Source organism: Lutjanus erythropterus, chromosome 4, assembly GCF_056507025.1.
Source record: "Lutjanus erythropterus isolate fLutEry1 chromosome 4, fLutEry1.hap2, whole genome shotgun sequence".
NCBI lineage: Eukaryota > Metazoa > Chordata > Actinopteri > Lutjaniformes > Lutjanidae > Lutjanus > Lutjanus erythropterus.
This window is the reverse complement of record NC_139320.1, coordinates 14078225-14092868: the sequence shown is the minus strand read 5'-3', so window position 1 is coordinate 14092868 and position 14644 is coordinate 14078225. Positions and strand designations below refer to the sequence as shown.

The window sequence follows — 14644 nt, the reverse complement described above, 5'->3', positions numbered from 1 at the left end:
CTTCTGAATCTGAAGCCTGCAGTGCGCCACTGAAGCTTCAACTAAATTAAAGCTTTTGGTGCATTTTGGCCTTTAAGTGTTTACTTGTTCAGTTCCAGCACTGACACTCTAACTTACCTTATTTCACGGTGTATCCATTTTATGTTTACACAAGACATTAGATGCAGAGAGTGTTTACATTTTGACTCAAGATTTGTTTGGATTGCTGCCGTTTGTGTACATTTGTACTTAAAATCTGAGGTAAATTTCATCAGTTGACAATACTGTGCTCCTGAAGAGAAAAGTTAAATGGTCAAGTTACTGTCATCAATGACAGCAGCTCATTGGAAAAGAGGGATGGAAATGCCCTTCATTTTGTTTGCACTGATAAATGCTGCTGCCTGCAAGCTGCAATCACCAACAAAACACTGATCAGTGTTTTTTTCTATATCATCATAAATACTGTTATCGCAAATTTCCTTGAAATACTGTGATAGAATTCTGAGGCTATATCGTCCACACCTAGTTCATTGTACTGCAGTTTGTGTCATTTTGATCAGGTGTTTGATCAAAGTAGTGCTGTTGCTTTGTGGTGCAGACACAAGTTTCACACACTCTTTGCATAGGGCATGTTCTTGCTTAACATCACATTCCCTAAATTCAAAATACTACCCAACAACAGATGAGTATTTATTAGTTTCAGTCCATTATTTGTACTTTATAAACAACAAACATATTTTTACACAAGACCAAAACGCTGTAACCATTACACTATGATGATCACCAAAAGTCTATCTTACTGAATGGATTATACATCAATACAAATTCTACCATTTCTAGACCTTTCTGCACGTGCAGTGCTCTCCCTGAAATGAGGCTGGTTGTGTTTTTGCATAAAGCCAAGGTCCAAAGCGCCCTGAGGGTGGAACGAGAGCAGGCCGTGTCACCTAAAAAGACTTACCCCGTGGTTCTAGTTTCATGTTTTCTGCCTTTAAAAATGTGGTTTTGTTAGATGTCAAGCCAATAAGTTAGGACCAGCAGAAGAATTCCATGTGGCTTTTTGATATCAAGATGTGTACGATAAGCTCAGTTAAGACAGGGTACCCCACCCGTCTTTCTCTTCCTCTCGCCTCAGCTCTGACACCATCCCCCGCTCTCTACCTATGTATCCATGCTTCTCTGCCTCTCATCTTTCTCTCCTGGGAGACAAGAAAGCCCTCCTCTCAGTTGTTACCCCCCTTCAGCAAATGCACAACAGCATTCCTCTCTGCATGCTTGCACTCCTCAGTCAAGAGTTTTTCTTTATGCTGAATTCCACAAACATTATCACAATATGACTTGGCTCAAATTAGCTGAAGCAAGAAAGCCACATTGGAGCTTTCACTGTACAAGAAAACTGCACACACACCACATTCATGACAAATTCAACAACACCAACCCACGCTGAGGGCTGCAGCTGCTTGCCGCAGGACTATCTTGTTTTGACGTGGTCTGGTGTATTGATAGGAGTGCAGCAAGAAGCCAAATGACCTCAAGTAGGGATGAGAAAGAGTACAACAGAACAACACTCAACAGGCAGCCATGTGCTTGAGAGTTTGTATAATCATTTACGGGCATAAATCATGACGAGAAAAGGGAAAACAAACATTTTCATTGTCTCCTTGACTGCATCACCAAGAACAAAAGGGGCAGTTGATTGCTGGGAAAAGAAAATGGCAATAGGGTGATGAAGAAAGAAAAGAAAAAAGACAGAGGAATTTAAGAACGTACTACACAGTACTGTGAAACCTTAATGGAAACCAAAACGGCAAAAAAGATTATCTACATTACTATTAAAAACATTAAAACCACCTCTTTCATCCCCCTTAAGTACGGAGATGACTTAACAATGTACAGATCGAAGAGTCGAGTCCGCCAAGGTAGTGGGCTGGTCAATAATAAACCCATTTGTCCAAATGACTTCCTGCTCCTTAGACAAAGACACGCCCAACGGCAGAGGATGAGTAGCAGTTTGTCGTCTCCATGTCTCCGTTTACCCAGGAGAAGAATCTGTTGGCAACCACATGTTGGAAGAAGGAGCCAAAGTTAACCCTCTCTGAGAATCCAGTTCTTTCTTGTGTCCACGCACACACACACACACACACACACACACACACACACACACACACACGAACGCAATCCAAATACCAGAGACATGAAAGATAGACCCGCCTCCATGGTAATGTCTCCCAAGTGTTGGAGAAAAGACAGAAATCTTTTTCATGGCAAAGTGAAAACCAAGAAATTCTTTTACCTTGCAAAAGAAACTAATAGAACAAAGTGTTACTAAACATTAGTCAGAATTAGGTTAGAGTTTGGTGATATTCACATCTGGCAATATTTTTTAATTTGGCCTGATACCTCAACCTTGGGTCGGCTTCACTGCTGATCACTTTCACCATAAATGAAGGCCATTCTGTGTGGAGTTTGCATGTTCTCCTTGTGTTTGTGTGGACTTTCTCAGACTTCTCAGGTTTCCTCCCATAGTTCAATGACAAGCAGGTCAACTGAAAAGGAAACTCTTCATAGCTGATATGTGTTTGTTTGTCTGTGTGTTAGTATTGTGTTCCTTTGGTGAGCTTTTTAGTATTTCCCAGCCTTTAGCCCTGTGCACATCAGGTGGCACAGTATACCAGTATACTACTTTTTGTTCTCTAAATAAAAATGGTTCGGTATGGTACGTCTGTTGTGAGCATTGTGTTGGCAGAAAAAGTGAAGTGACTTTTTGCCTCACACAGCACCAAGGTGCATGTTTATGTTCAGTTTGGCCTCTAAGTGAATTGCGCACTAAGTCTGGCTCTTTCCGTTATTTCCCTACAGTCCTCTCTGTATTACAAAATAAAGTAACTATGACTGCCCGGAGCCAGTGGCGACTCTGTCCCTCCACTCCACATACTGCAAAGTGATACACACAAACTGTTCACTCAAACTGAAGATTTTCAACTTGCGATTAATACAATGCTGCCTTGAACCAGTATTGTTTCAAGTATTGTGCAACTTAACAGATTTTGTATCAAAGTCCAAATTTTGGTATTGTGACAGCATTAACACTGGGATTTGCTGCAGCCTGTGCTGACCCTTTACAGGACGAAGCAGGTAAACAGTATAGGTGGAACGCTCTTTGATGATAACTGGATTTGGTTCTCAAATATGAGAATTTGAAAAACATATTGCGAGGTTCTGTTTGTCAAATAAAACAATACTGTGATGGACATGTTTTGCTGTTTTCTGATGTTTTATAGACCATATGACAGATTAATTGAAAATGAAAATGTGATGAATCCAGAAGTCTACTGATTGAACATAGCTGTGGAGTGAGACTGGAAAACTGAGCTGCTGGTTGCTTTGGATCCGACTCCGCTCTCAGCACGAACACAGTACACAGCACGCACGCGCGTGCGCACACGCACAAGCTGCACTAAGTCAGAGAAAAATCCAGACATTGTTTGACAGTGGACATGCTATTCTGGTCATCATGATAACTGAAAGATCCGTTGAACAGTATGTACTCCAGTCTATTAGTGTGGATAATAGGGAGACTGCCGGGCAGCAGGGGTCACAGAGTTCACCATAACTGGCTGTATGCTGTTTGGGAATTTCCAGTTGTATGGCTGCCATATTCACATTGAGTAAGCACGCAGAGACAAGATGTGTTGCTGCTGCGTGGTAGTGTTGGCTGGAGCTCCTAAAACCAAAAGACTTTTCCAGCAGACAAACCAAATCACCACAAACAGAAGAGACACCATGGTGTGTCACTCACTCTGTGACTCACTATACTGAGTTCTAAGAGAACATCTGATGTTTTCAAGATTTCAAGAGAAAGGGGTGTCTGATTACGCAGGATTATCAGTTAGACTAGGCCTATTTCAGTAAGTGAGGCTAGTTTTCAGGAAATTCTGTTTCCTGAAGGAGGTCTTACCATGGGAACTAGTTATGCTACTTTTAAAGTTTAGCTTCACTTCAAGCTCAACCATTTTCACAATCTGTCACACTGAAAGCGTTTTCTTAAAGCTGCTGTAGGCAATTTGAACAAATACAATGAAAAACTCTCTCTCTCTCTCACCTTATATCACTCTGCTAAGCCCGTCATTCAAACTAGCAAACTAACATCTATTCTGCCGGCTAGTTATGTCTGACTCACTGGTAACAAAGACAGCAAGATACATAAAACCCGCATGACCCTTGATTGTACATTGTCTCTGCGATTACTTGCTTACATGCTAGTTAACAATGGTTGTCTGACTCAGGCCCAGTCCAGTTAAAAATAAATAAATACAAAGGAGCAAGTGCTCACACAACGACATTTTTAAAGGAAAGGAAAAATTAGATATTTCAGCCAAAATAATACCGCCTCCTGCAGAGTTCAGTTCTTTGCCTAGGGTCTTGTCTCATACAACATGTGGTCAGCACTGAGACTAATCAATCTTTCTATTCAGTTACATGTTAGGCTGAATGCTTGTGAGGCTTCTGTATTTTCAGTTCAGGCTGTAAGAAGTAGGGCTGCCCCTTACTCAGTCGACCATGTTTTCATTTATTTGAAAAAAACACAACAACTAAAAGAAAACGCCTGAAATTACATTCAGAAGCTGCGAGTTGCCATTAAGCTCGGGGGATTGTCACAACTAGACAACTATTGGTGAGACCTGATGACAACTGGTCAACAAGGAAAATCTTTAGTCAGGGGCAACCCTGGTGAAAAGCTCATCTGGGACGAACGTACAGTTTGAGTGTCAATGTACTGCTGTACTTCATGGTTCACATTCTGCCATAGAAACCTAACCCACATGGATTTGTTGTAGAGTGGTTCTTTGGGGTCATAAGCATAATTTACAGAGTGGACTTCCTATATATTCTTATAACAGAAAGCTCCTTTATCATCATGGTGTCTGTATTTGAATTTAATTCAAGGTTTTAGGGATGTAACAGTATCAAAAACTCACAGCAAGATAACGCCGCCATAAAAAAATCCATGATACAATATTTAATCACAATATTAAAATTAAAACATACAAAAATGTCTCTTACTGTGTTTATAAATTTCATTATAAATCTTGCCTGTACAGCATTTTGGCCAGTATAAAATTAGTTTTTCCTTTTAACTAGAGATGTAATGATTAATCATTAATCAGTTTATCAGCATTAAGAATTCTAGCAATCAAAAATGCATTAATCGATAATTAATCAATGGTGTAGAAATGGCAGTAATTGTGCCTCATTTGATATTGTTTTGTGTGGCATGACCTAAGCATGTGCAAAACTGAACTGTCTTGCTCTGAACTGCAGTGAAAGCTTGAAATATGTGTTATGTACAAACTGCAAAACAAAAATAATACAGAAGTCAGCAGCAGCTCTTTTATAAAATAAAAATGGAATAAGATGGGTACAGAATTGAGACATTTTTTTCTTGCTATATCATGATATTCAATATAGTGTTGCATCCCTAATGTTTTCTGTAACTTCAGATGATTTACTTCAGTGATATTTAGTTTCAGTCAAAGACATGGGTCAGCTAATTCTCAGGTGTGCTGTAGCAATTAGGCTAGTGACGTAGGATGAAACCTTAGCCAAAACTCTCAAAGCCTGTAGTACATATCAGCTGCTTTTAGGTTAGGACCTGTTGAAATATTTAGCAGCCGCCTCAGATCAGTTTCCAGGTGCCTACAGGTAAACCCAAACCGGTCTGATCAGGTTTCCACAGTTAGGTTATAGAATGTGAGGTAGATCATTGACATCAGCTGGTCTGTCTTCATGTCTCTAACAATCAACCACTTTTCATCACCAGTGAGATGGATACTTTGTCATTTTCAAACAAAAGGGAAGCAATCCTTCAATCACTACCAATATCATCTACCACAAAGCATGACTTTGATCAGCTCTAAGAGTTTGAATATACATGGAAAAGCAGCTAAAAGTACAATGCAGGCAGTGTTGCAGTGGAGTCGAGGATAAGTAGAGTTGTGGGATTGGAAGCAAACCTCTTAATCCATCTGAGTACCGGCGTCTTGAGGAAAGTGCATCTCTGCCAAGTCAACAGGGCACAGGTCACACTATCAAGCTCTGGTTATATCCTGTTGAGAAAAGACACAAAGGATTGATTAGCATCGCACTGAGACATGAGAAGATGTTTGATGAGAGGTTCTACTACATTCAAAAAGCGTTTTCAAAAACCAAAACAACATACATGGCTGCTGTAAATGGACCAGTATGTTGTGACTCACAAAGCAAACAAGAAACGTGCTCTTAATTTCAAAATAATATTTGGCAGAGCATCTTAATGAGCTCAAACACTGAATACTTAACAGTACAATTAGAGGTAATGGTCTGACAGCGTTTTGCATTATACATACTAAGTGCCATAACAGCGCTGCTTTATGTTCTCCTGAGAAAACCTGTGCTGGCCTGGGACCAGTTCAAATTTGGGCCAGGATAAATCAATTCAAAATAAGATGGTGGTGACTAAGAGAGATAATAAAAGCAATAAAACCACAAAGTAGAGGAGGGAGACCACTGCTCTTTTTAATATTCATGAGCCTGCACAATCTTATATTCAACTTTAAGACTGCTCCTCTTCAAATATTAAAAACAGGGGGTGGTGTCCCCTGTCTGCATTAGCACTTTAAGTTGGTGGTCAGCGCAGGGAAATATTGATGCAAAAATTTTGTGGGGTGCACAAACACACACAAAATTTAGGAATAAGTGTGTTGGATTTAGTGGCATCAAGGGTTCAGCTTGCAGAATGCAAACACCTCTTGTCATCCACCCCTTCCAAGCATACAGTGGGCCTTTTCCATTGGCCATATTAAATCACACCATGCCATGATGATCATTTCCATTACCTCTTATAATGCACAAAGCAGTAGTACGTTGCCCCAAAGATGGACCATCATTGGACCAGGGCCAAAGAACCCGACCCACCCCAGTGGGCTGCAGTGACATCTTGCCAACAAGAACAACCTTTGATGACCCTTTTCCCCCCTCAAACAAGTGTGTTGCAAGACTGAGGTCTGTGAAGCAAGAGAGTGGAGACTGAGTTTTTTAAAAAAAATTGTTGTTCAACCATCTCTGTGGTTCATAATTTCTCTCCTGTGTCTCTGTTCTACTTTCAGGTTTGCTTTTCACATTCACTTTCATTTGTATACGAGTTAAGATACTGCTCATGAAAACGGGTAACTTATTTTGAAGAATTTATCAAACAACTTGAGACAAGCTCATCTTAAGTCAGAGACACCTTCAAGTGAGCAGTCCTGTTGTAATGGAGAAGCAAATCCCTGCCATGCTGGGCTGGCGGGCCGAATCAAGCCAGGCCAGCACATGTTTACAGAAAAGGGGTATATGGAGATCTATACACTTGCTAAAAAGCAAAGGTCCCTATCTAGTGTTAGGTTTGTCTGCTCTGGGCTATTAGAGAAACACAGCAGTGCAACACGGTGGCCTTCATCGAAGGGGACTCATATCCTCTGAAGACATAAAAGGTTTATTCTGAAGGTAATGAAAACACGATTAGGATTTTCAGGTGATTATCCACTAATGAAAACATATTTCATTTCTGTCACACTCTGCCAATGAATCTTTCAGAAAGGGAAAAGCTACGTTAGTACCTCCTGCTGTGAGTATGAGCTCAAATGAGGATGTTAACATGAATCAATGCAGCCCAGAGAGCCGTGTGACAGACAGGGGGGAGCGCTGCTGCAGCTTCAGTGCCAACATTACTCCCTGTGGTCAAGAACTGCCTCACTCCTCTAAAAATCCATCTGTTGAGTAAAGCACTCAAATTGCTGGCTGTTTTTCCTTAAGTGCAGCTTTGGTGGAGTAGTAATTCTGTCTGCTGAATCTTCCAAGTGTTGCCAGGCAGAACATGGGCCACTTGAAGAGATCGGCAGCAATCAGTGAGTTTATATGTGCTTAAGAAATCTTATCATTAAACATTTGACAGCAATTTCTAAAGCATGAAAATGAGAAGAAAGGTTTCTTTTAACATGTCTTGTGATTAATAGAAAACCAGTTAACGTAAATATTCTCCCAGTAACCTGGTTTCCTGTGTGCATGTAAATTATCAGTTCACCCCTCACTCCTTTTTACACACAAACACACAGAGAAGAAAAGGGGTTTATATTGATAATTATGCATTCAAATGAGCAATGGAGTAATGTTTGGCAACAAAAGGAGTGCTGGATTTTGGCAGGTAGGGTTTGGATGGCACCTAAATTATGGAATCTGCTACCTTTGAGGTGATGTAGATTCTCACACTGATTTAATGAACCAAACAAGACATCAAGGTCCCCTTAGATACATGAGCAAAAGAAAGCCACCAACCTCTACATTATTTGTCCATAATGCAGAGTAAAGTTGCAGGTCTAATGGCTTCACAAATAATGCACCGATTCAGTAGAGCAGCAGCACAGTGCATCTCTTCCAAACAAGCCCTTGAGAAAAACAAGTAAACGCATGCAGGCATATATACACACGTCCAACACGCTGATCCAGACCCTGACAGTGTGTGGCCTGACGAGACAGCAGGACAGCTTACGTGGCTTACACAGTAGCCTCGTCTCCAGTGCCCCTCACTCCTCACCACCTGTTTCCTCCCACTCTGCCCACATACTGTACAGCTCCAGTAACAGTCAGGGAGCTGCTGTAGGTGAGCTGGGGTGGAAACAGAAGTCAAGGTGATCTGAATGATGAAGAAACGTTCATCAGCAAACACACAGTTGCTGAGGAAGCAGTCCTGAGTATACTGCTGAAGCTTCCTTAACCACCGTTTCATGTTATTCTTTACTAATACAGTGTAGTGTAACCAGGAACACACTGCCTGTGTTTAATGCCCCAACTATCTGGATGTATGACACTGGGCTTTGGCTAATACTTTCCAATTGATTTTGGCCGATGGCTGATACAAATAATGAACCTTTTTCCCCCCACTTTCTTGAAGAGAACACCAAGTATCTCCTGTTGTTGGCTTCTTCTGTTGCTCATGAAAATATACACATTCACTGGGAAAAGGAACCTACTGCCGACAGGTTTTTTTCACAGTTGCCTGTTTGTCTTAGTTCTTCAAATTCATTGTAATAATTGGGATAACGTCTCTTAGGATGGCCAATTAAATTTGCATTGTTGAAGGGCTGTGATTTGGTTCCTTCCTGCATGACTGACACTGAGCAATCATTACAAATAGCAACTTTGCTATCTGTTTGACACTTCAAAATACCTCCACACTGCAGACATACTGGCGTTCTGTCAGCATAATTAAACCGTCATCTTAAACTGTCAGATCTGCTGGCCAGAGAAAGGTCACATCGATACAGTCAGCAGTCCCGCGGAGGGGAGAGTGATGTTTTGATGCTAAAACAAAATGATCTCACAAACTCATTTCTTTATTGGCTGACATGATGTACCTATATTATCATGAATACCTAAACTTGACTCCCTTCTGCTCCTGTGGGCTGGCTTTGCTTAAGAGCACCTTGGTGCTGGTAGTACTGAAGGAGGGGCAAGTTAGAGTTTTCCCACTCTCCCCACACATATTTATGCTGTTTTGTTTTCTTAGGCCTTCACTGCCCCATTGCAGGCATATAAATACTTTTCAATTACTGCATAAGTATTTGTTAGCATCTGTTCTATTGCCATTTTATTATCCACTGATAATTTAAAAAGGACAATTTTGTGCACAGTAAACAAATCATAACTACAGTTTAGCTCAAAACACTTGCAGGTTCAATTTCACATGCTCCACAAGAGGAAAGAAGAGGCCAGCTGAGCTGGCAGAACATGTTTCCCATCAGAGTTGGGGAGGGTGAGTTGGGGGATTACAGAGAACTGCAGCTTTTAATGATTTGACATTTTTAATGATGGTTAGAGGGAAAAGGGGATGAACCATTTATCAGTATGAGGCCCCTGGGAGACTACTGCCCTCAATCATTTCTGCCTCATCTACCATCTCTCCTTCCAACCCTGTGTGTTTCAATCCAAAGACATTCTCAAGCGACCAATCACGTCTATTGTCTGAGTCAGTGCCTTGGCTGAAATAGCAGCCATCAGAGGGACTTTTAAATTGTACAATAAAGATGCGTGCAGAGTGCCAATGTCATGTGAAGATGAATAACCTTGTTAGGAGCCCTAGGGTGCTTCATCACCCCTTCACGTAATGCTGAATGCAACTGGCTGCTGAAGAAACCATTAATCAATCCCGAAATACTTAGACACAGCACAACCACAGCTTGAAGAGTGCCAAAAACCCAAAACCTACCAGAATGTGATGTTCAGCCCTTTGTTCAACTGACAGCAAATAAACGTCTCTTTCTTGTGCTACTATTGACCCCATTTGAATATTCATCATTTTAGAATCACCACTGCTGGCCACATCTCAAGACGACAATGAAATAGAGGCATGGATAACTTCAGAAATTTCACAAAGCTTGTCACATTACTTCATTCTTTCCAAAAATCATGACCCGGTTCCTTAAGATAATTCACAGACCTTGTAAAGAACAGCTTCATGTAGGAACTACTTTCTCTCTAGTGGATGCTTAAGTAAATCTAGTAAATTCCACTGCAGAAAAGTAGTTCCTTTATGAAACTGCTCACAACAAGGTGGATTATCTTGAGTAACCAGGTCGTGATTTCTGGAAAGAGACACCGATGTTGAGTTTTTCAAGTGTATTTTTTTTAGCCTTAAGCACCACAACCTAAGTGCCATCTAGTTCCATTACAGTGGGGAGAAAGCAGGCATATCACACCAAAACAGTATTGATGGGGTGAGTCATCACTTTAAGAGAAACTTTTCATACTTTATTTATTATTTTCAATCTGATACAACTATGAGATGTAACATTCAATCAGTACATCCATATAAGCCATTACTTTTAAAACAGCAGCAGGGGATTCTGTGCTGCAAATCACAAACATTTACTGCTTTCTTGTCTGTTTTTTCTCCTTATCAGAACTTGTCGACTGCTGTGGCTATGAAGACTCCAAATTTCCATTTGAAAAACCAATCACTGACTTTTTATTTATTCTCTGTAAATGAAAAATAGAAATGGCAAGACACATGTACATACACACACTGTGCAGGACTGTATAAGCAATTTGCCATGTTGATCAGAGCATCATGCTGGCACCCCATTCTCACATAAACACACATCAAGGCTCTCTCTCTGCTTCCTGGTAAGAGGTATGCCATGATGAGTTGTAAAAAAAAAACATTTGCAATGATAAACCTAAATACAATTACAATTTTCTGTTCAAAAAGATTCCACAAAATGTAAGTAAATGGTCACAGTGTGAAGCTCTGCATTTATCATCTCTGCAGCGTAAGGATAAAAACTGGCTCATTCATTAACATATTTCCTCCACTACACAGCCAATTAGCAGCATACTTGAACACCCTAACTGGCCACGTTCAAAAGTGTCTTGACACGGTCTACACGTAGGCTACAGGATGGTTCAATGACATGGTGTTAAACTAGAAGGCATGTTATCGGATCAAAAGTACCATGTCATTTTAGCGGCTAAATTAGCTCAATGTGCCATTGTTGAGCTTGTGGCCTCATCTACCCCTGAGAAAATAAGTTATTAGCTACAGTCAAACATGGTGTGAATTAAATTGGATAATTAATGGGTTGCTGTGCTCAAGCACTTGACAGAGTTCTAATTAAAAATGCTAAACAAATTTGGAGAAGGAGGAGGAAAAAAGACAGTGGTGTGAAAAAGTGTCTGTTCCATTTTTGTGTTGCTTTGATCTAACCTCTTCTTTTCGCCAACGCTCCAGAAGCAGTCAGCCTCAAAGACGTATTAGTTTTCTGACCTCAGGAGAACTCGCAGCACAGCAATGGGCTGTGATTGGTTCAGTAAACCTTGGCACAGCAACTTATCTGAACAGCTAGGTAATTAATGGTGCAATAAACCTGCAAGCCAAAACTTTGAACAAATATGGACATTTGCTACTGCACACCTTAAACAGAATGCATGATCTACATAACCGTAAACTATTCATGTAAAAAAGTAGAGAAACAGGGAAGATTACAGAGGTTCTTCAAATGGAACCCACTGCTGTGAAAAAAAAAAAAGTTCCTGACACCTTGCAGGGGGGCCCAGCAGGCAACAAAGCTGCTGATCGTCAGTGGAGCAACAGTATTCAGCAGAGCGCATCCATGAGCACATAGGACAACTCAATTATTCATGTCAGGCAGTTTAACAACAGCTAGGTTCGTGGGATAGTTGAAACTAAAGGTAGGGATATGTGCATGTGCATTAGCATGTTCAAGTCACATCAGAGGAACAAGGAGGCGAGGGCTGGAGCCTGTCCCAACACACCTTGGGTGAGAGGCAATATACACTGGACAGGTCGCCAATCTTTTACAAACACATGGCCAAACACATTCCCAACTAAATAATTTAGCTAGATTTTTTAAGTCAGTATAGTGCTACAAGAATGAGTTCTAAAACCTGAAAAAAAGCAGATACCTGAAAGTACAAACAGGAGAGAAAATGAACTTCATACTACAGAGATTAAGTTAGAAGCGACAAGTACAGGGAGACAAACTCTTAAAAACACCTCTTTGCTCATTGACAAAGAAATGAGTCTGAGCTTTCCCGCAACACATTAGGGGAAAAAAGGAGAAAAAAACACATATACGTACTAGTTTTGGTGTAAAACAATGTAAGTGGTGGTGATGTAAAAGTATTGGGACAAAGGTATAGTTTGCTTACAGCCTAACATTAGCTTGTTACTTCTGGGTATTGCATTTACATATAGTGCATTTGATTTTAAAATTCAAAGTACTATTATTGTCAAGGAAACCAGATCACTGCTAACTTCCAGGTTGCACCAGAAAAAATAGGTCATACCGGCAAAACTTTATATTCTTTTATTAGGCTATTAGATTTACTATACACATAAATTCACACCTACACCTGATGACAAACCAAGCAGAAAAAGTGAAACAATATATAACAACAAAGCACTACGCTCACAGCTTATGAAAACACTCCTCCTTATGAGCTTATTGACATGTGCATATACTGCCATTTCTGTTTCACTACGCTGACAGCAAGCAGCCACGTATGACTACATTTCTACACCAACATATACACTGTGCAAGAGGTCACCCGAGGTGAGATGATTCACAGTGGTTGTGTGCATGTGGATTCTGCCCTCACAATGACCCAGTGGTTTCGGTACACTGTTTTGCATGGCAGATTGTTATGGCAGGAAAAAAGATGGGGACAAAGAGAAAGAAGAGAAGCGGTAGAGTGGGAGGAGGAAAAGGCAGCTGGTAGGAGAGAGGGGGAGGATGTCTGGTTTGTAACATATAAGAGGAAACTTCCTGCTTCCAGGTCTGATTGAAGTTTTTATTTTACACACGGTTGAATACAATGATGAACTGTCAGCTTTTATCTTAATCAATGTACAGGATGTCAGGTTGTACAGAACAAAATGTGTAATAACAAAAATACCAGCCACTGCTCCATCATACTACACAATGGTGCAACAGAGCATGTATAAACAAGTATTTATAAATGGTTACCCTCCAAAAATAGACACTAGCTGGTAGGGATGTAACGATATATTCAACTCACGATTCAATACGATTTTCTAAATTTTTTTTAACAGAATGAGCTTGCACACAAATTATGACTGAAAAATATTCCTGGAATTATTCCTCAGACAAAAAAAAAAAACACGTCTGAGGTAGGGTGTAGGTGCAAAACACAAACTATACATATATTTTCTCTTATCTTTAACAAATTAAAGACAATCCCTTTTATCTATTTTTTTTTAATCTCTGAGGTAGAGTAAACTGCAAAAAAAACAAGTCCTCTTAAAAGTGCAACTGAAATTATATTTTATCTTAAATAACAAAAAATAAATAAAAAAATGATTTTTAAAACAAATCCCACATCAATATAACTAAATGAATAATATAAATAAATGAAATCTCTTCAAATTAAAAAACTAAGGTCTGCATGTTTTCCTAGTTTGAAATCAGCTTGTCAGTGGGATTGTCCTTTTAACAGTTTCTTTGCTCAGGCGGTGTTGACTTGAGCTTCTCACTGTGCTGCCAAGTGACATGCTGCTTCATGTTGGTTGTGCTACTTGTGTAGGTCATCGCCCTCTTGCAATATTTGCACGCAGCTGGAGTCTTGTCTGTGATCTTCTCGCCCTCTTAATTTTTGAACACAGGGGCCCCTATCTTACGCTGATCTAAAGCGCAAGTGGAAAGCGTGAGTAGTAATGGATTCAGTTTATTCAAGGTGTGTCCAAATCTACTTTTGCCGTCTTGTGCCAGACGCGTAGGGGTATCCTATCCTGTCCTGCCCCTTGCGCCACCAGCACACAGTGGGATACACCTATCAGGTGTGCCCAAGTGTCCTCATTAATTCACCAGCGAGCTTATGCTGACATGCAATAAGCTGAGCAGAAAGTTGCATCACCTTTAGGAAGCAGGTGCACCAGGGGTGCAAGCGAAGCCAGGAGACAGATCTCCTGGTTCGAGGAGTGAAAGCGCGAGAGTGCGCAATATATGGAGACAACAGGATGTCTCCAAAACAGCTTCATATGGAAATAGTTTATTTTACATGAACACTTGCATAAACTAATGCAATAAATGAACTGCAAATGTCATACAGA

The 14644-nt window shown here is 40.4% G+C and overlaps 1 protein-coding gene across 1 annotated transcript in view; it reads right to left on the bottom strand.

Annotated features, from left to right (window-relative positions):
- The window catches only part of LOC146328169 (SPRY domain-containing SOCS box protein 4-like), a 51273-nt gene that overhangs the window by 27524 nt on the left and 9105 nt on the right, over positions 1-14644 (bottom strand). The window contains exon 2 of the mRNA XM_084717039.1: positions 5994-6086. The gene's annotated coding sequence lies outside the window, so the exon portion shown is untranslated. The remainder of the gene's footprint in view (positions 1-5993; positions 6087-14644) is intronic.